The sequence below is a fragment of the Macrotis lagotis genome, chromosome 6 (assembly GCF_037893015.1).
Source record: "Macrotis lagotis isolate mMagLag1 chromosome 6, bilby.v1.9.chrom.fasta, whole genome shotgun sequence".
Classification (NCBI taxonomy): Eukaryota; Metazoa; Chordata; class Mammalia; order Peramelemorphia; family Peramelidae; genus Macrotis; species Macrotis lagotis.
Window position 1 is genome coordinate 184,733,426 of NC_133663.1, and position 4,923 is coordinate 184,738,348.

Consider the following 4,923-nt stretch of genomic DNA (forward strand, 5'->3'; position numbering starts at 1 on the left):
AGGGCAATGGGGTTGGGGTGACTTGCATGGGGTCACACAGCTGGGTGATTGTTGGTGTATGGGGTCCAGATTTGGGCTCAGATGCTCCTGGCTCCAGGGCTGGTGCTCTGTCCACTGCACCACCTGGCTATACCTACAATTATTACTATTATTTTTTTAATTTTAATTTTAATTTTTTTCTCTCCCCTTTACTTTATCACTCAAGCGAGTGTATTTTTTTTGGGGGGGTATTCTGTTTACTCTTAAACAAGAATATTTTATTAATGTATAAAAAACATCATTTGTACAAAATGAGAATAAATAAATAAATTTTAAAAATATATATAATTGAGTAAGCTCTGAAGGAGGTAAATGTAGATAAGGAAAATGAACAAAGATGCACAGATGAGAGCAACTATTAACTAGAAACTGATAGAAACTGGTGAAAGAGAATGACTTAAAGAATTGCTAAGAGCTAAATTAATTGAATGTGGTTGGAAAGATCAATTAAAAGCTCATTGTAAAGATGTGATTAAAGAAAAAGGATTAGAACACGTTATTGTTGATGACTTGGTGGCAGAGATAACTCCAAAAGGCAGAGCACTTGTACCTGACAGTGTGAAGAAGGAGGTTTTACAAAGAATAAGAACTTTCCTTGCTCAGCATGTCAGCCTTTAAGATGGGCTAGAGTATCATGACATGTACTTGATTTCTTTAATCCATTAAAAACATGCCATCGGTTTGAAGTGCATTTTCTAAATGAGTCCTTTTTTTGTATGATGAATGTTACATGTTTTGGTAATGACCCATGTGTTGTATTGATTTTTTTTCCTGAAGATTATTTTAATAATAAAAATGTGTTTGAAAATGAAAAAAATATGTAATTCATCCAAAAAAACCCAAATAGGTCACAAAGAATCAGACTTAAGTAAAAATAAATTAATGACATAGAAGGGAGGAATTCAGAAGGAGTGGCACTATACTCTTCGATCCAGAAATACCACTACTGGGTCTATACCCTAAAGAAATTATGAAAAAGGGTAAAAACATCACTTGTCCAAAAGTATTCATAGCAGCTGTTTGTGGTAGCAAAGAATTGGAAATTGAGTGAATGTCTGTCAATTGGAGCATGGCTAAACAAATTGTGGTATATGTATGTTATGGAACACTATTGTTCTATTGGAAACCAGGACAGATGGGAATTCAGAGAAGCCTGGAGGGATTTGCATGAACTGATGCTGAGTGAGATAAGCAGAACCAGAACATTGTACACTCTAACAGCACCATGGGGGTGATGATCAACCTTAATGGACTTGCTCACTTCATCAGTGCAACCATCAGGGACAATTTTGAGTTTCTGCAATGGAGAATCATCTGTATCCAGAGAAAGAACTGTGGAGTTTGAACAAAACCCAAAACTATTACCTTTAATTAAAAAAAACAAACACTATCTTATGTAAACTTGCTATCTCTTATATTTTATCTTTTTTTCTTAAGGATATGATTTCTCTCTCAAAACATTCAATTTAGATCAATATATATCATGGAAACAATGTAAGGACTAACAGACTGCCTTCTGTGGGCAGTGGGGGGGAGGGAAGTGAGATTTGGGGAAAAATTGTAAAATTCAAAAATAAATAAGTAAATTTTTTAAAAAAGAAGGGGTGGCACTAGCAGCTATGGGGCCAGGGATTGGTATCCTGAAGAAGGCCTGATTTGAGTGAGTCTTACAGGAAACCAAGAAAACTAAGAGGTAGAAGTGGGGGAAGGAGGGCATTGCAAGTACAGAAGCCAGTCAGTACAAAGGTAAGAGAAAGAGCCCAAATGCCAAATTTGAGGAACAACAAGCAATTGTTGGGTTGTAGGGAAGAAGAGTATAGTTGCTGTTGTTCAGTCATTTCAGACTCTTTGTGACCACCACCCTCCATTTGGGGGTTTTCTTGGCAACCATACTGAGTGACTTTGCCATTTCCTTCTCCAACTCATTTTACAAATGAAGAAACTGAAGTGAACAAGTGACTCGCTCAAGGTCACATAGTTAATATGTATCTCAGATCAGATTCGAACTCAGATCTTCCTGAGTCTAGGTCCAGCATTCTATCTGCTGGGCCACCTACTTTGTTCCAAAGAAGAGTAGAAGAAAACTGAAAAAAAACTGTAGGAAGGGAACACATTGTAAACAATATTAAGTGTCACACAGAACCTGGAGGTAATAGGAAATCACTGGAGTTTTTGAGCACAGTTGTGGTGGTGACAACAATGAAAATAGTGATTTAAGGCAATCACTTTAGCAACTGAGTGAAGGATGGAAAGTGAGGAAAGATGAGGCAAATATATCAATTAGAGGCAGGTAGGTGGCAAAGTGGATAGAGCACTGGCCCTGGAGTCAGGAGTACCTGAGTCCAAATGCAGCCTCAGACACTTAATAATTACCTAGCTGTGTGACCTTGGGCAAGTCACTTAATTCCACTGCATTACAAAAAATAAAAAAAATATCAATTAGAAGTCTTTTGTTCATAACGAAGGTAAAGGGCAGCTAGATGATGCAGTGGAGACAGAATCAGTCTTGAAGTCAAAAAGACCAGAGTTCAAATTTGATCTCAGACACTTACAAGTTATATGACCCTGAGCAAGCCACTTACACCCCCCATTGCTTCTGTAAAAAAAATTCTCAGGGGTCAGCTAGGTGGTGCAGTGGATAGAGCACCGGCCCTGGAGTTACGAGGATAATAAAAATTATCTAACTAGATATGACCTTGGACAAGTCACTTAATCCTGTTGCCTTGCAAAAACCAAAACAACAACAACAAAAAAGAAATGACAAATATGTTGAAAATATGAAAAGAAAAACATGCAAAGAAGTTATATGAACATATATAAAATGAAGTAAGCAGATCCCAGAAAACAACATAAACAATAATTTCAATAGTGTAAATTTAAAGAATGCCACAAAATAATAGAAAATGAATATTGACCATAAAAAAGAGATATGAGATAAACACCTCCCCCAATTTTTCTGCATGGGTAGAGGCCCCATGGGTATAGATCATTATAAATAATTCAAACTTTTAGAAATAAATTGATTGGATTTGTTGTATTTTTCCTCTCCTTTCTTTTTTAAAAATACTATTTCCTTTCCCTCAAATTACATTTTAAAACAATTTTTCCTCCTTTATCTTTTTTTTTTAATTTCTTTTTTATAAGAGTTGGTATTTTGGATAGAGAAGCAGAGAAATATGGCGGGGAGAGGAATCTAAGCAATATAAAACCTGGAGATAACAACAAATTACCTATTAAAAAATACAATAAATACTTTTTATATAGTTGTTGCTTTCTATTTGCCCATTTGTATTAAACAATTCTTTAATCCATGGGAACCAAGCTAAAGTGGTGAGAAGGGGAGAATTTAGGAGGGTAAGAAAAATCTGTGTATTCTTAATCCCACAAAACTCTCTATTCTACCTATGACTAATTCCTTCCTTGTTGATGCTATTGTGACTTTCTAGCAATTCACAATCACAGGCATTTTTTCACAAGTATTTCCAAATACATTCTAGGATAATTACAATTTAGCAGAGAGGGGTTTTCAGCAGGTAGCTCTTTCAGACTGAGCCCTAAGAGACAAGATGCAGTTTTCATTCTTCCTAAAAATAAGCAGACTTCAGCACCACTTGCCTTACACAGCAGCATTAGGAGGATCTGGAGGGTTCTACTTCATTAAAAATGTGCTACATACACTAAATGATTCTAGATAAGGTTTAAGTGCTACTATCCGCATTCAACTTTGTTCTTACAGCCAATGCATTTAATTACAACTAGCTGGTGTGTTTAGGAGTCCATTTGTCCATTTGATCTTTCTACCTACCAATGCACTTTCATAGAATCCTCTTTGTGATGGTAATTTTCCTGTATTTCATTAAGAGCTTCTGAAGATAAGAGAGCAGAGCAATAGCACAAAGGAGTTGCCCAGGCATAGCTAGGCAGATCTCCAAAAGGGTACCCCTCTGGGAACACGTGATAAGGCAAAACTGCTCTTGAGTCTGCTCTTAATTCACCTCCTTGTGAATTATCTAACTTTAGAATAGCTTTAAAATTGAAAACCATCCCATTTCTGAAGAGATATCTCTGAAGGTTTTGTGATTGAATTCTTTTGTGTGTGATGCTAGTCTGAAGACCTAAAGGTCAGTGCTGCATAAAGAGAAAATAGAATTTCTAAAGCTACTCAACTTAACATCTTTTCAGGGTTTTCTAGGTAGCAGGTTACCTTCATGCAGTTAGGATGCAGTGATCATTAGTACCATGTGGTAAATAACCAGACTTGTGTTTTTGAACTAGAAGTTTTTGTTTATTTTACTCTGTAGGTGCAAGGGGTTTGGGATTTTGTTGCATGTGTTTTTTTAATTGAGGATACATCAGGGGTCACTGGTCACTTCCCTTCATTTTCCACCCCAGTGAATCTATCTCTTTGCACATCCTGCACCTATCTCGTCTTGGTGCAGACTTTCAGGGATTTTACCCTCACTGTGCATTTTATTGCTCAATTAAATGATATTCAATACAGTTGGTTTAAGATAGATTTTGGTGATCAGGAATTCTTCCATGCTGTAAAAGGAACAGGATTCTGTCTAAAGAAAATTGAGAGGATTTACCATCCTGTTCACTTTGATCTTTCCATGTACAAGAAGACCTCCTCTTCACCCCCTCCCCCCAAGAAATAACTAGTACTTATATTATTGTTTTTGCCTCAGTTTCCTTATCAGTAAAATGAGCTGGGAAAGGAAATGGCAAACTACTTCAGTATCTTTTCCAAGAAAATCCTAAATGGGGTCACCAAGAGTCAGACACAACTGAAAATGACTGAATAACAACATATAACACTTTAAGGTTTTCAAAGTACTTTACAGATACTCTCTTATTCTATTCTCACAGCAACCTTGAGCAATG

At 36.4% G+C, this 4,923-nt stretch overlaps 1 pseudogene; it reads left to right on the forward strand.

Moving 5' to 3' along the window:
• Positions 1-351: 351 nt before the first annotated feature.
• On the forward strand, positions 352-715 carry LOC141491942 (transcription and mRNA export factor ENY2-like; annotated as a pseudogene).
• The last annotated feature ends 4,208 nt before the right edge of the window (positions 716-4,923 follow it).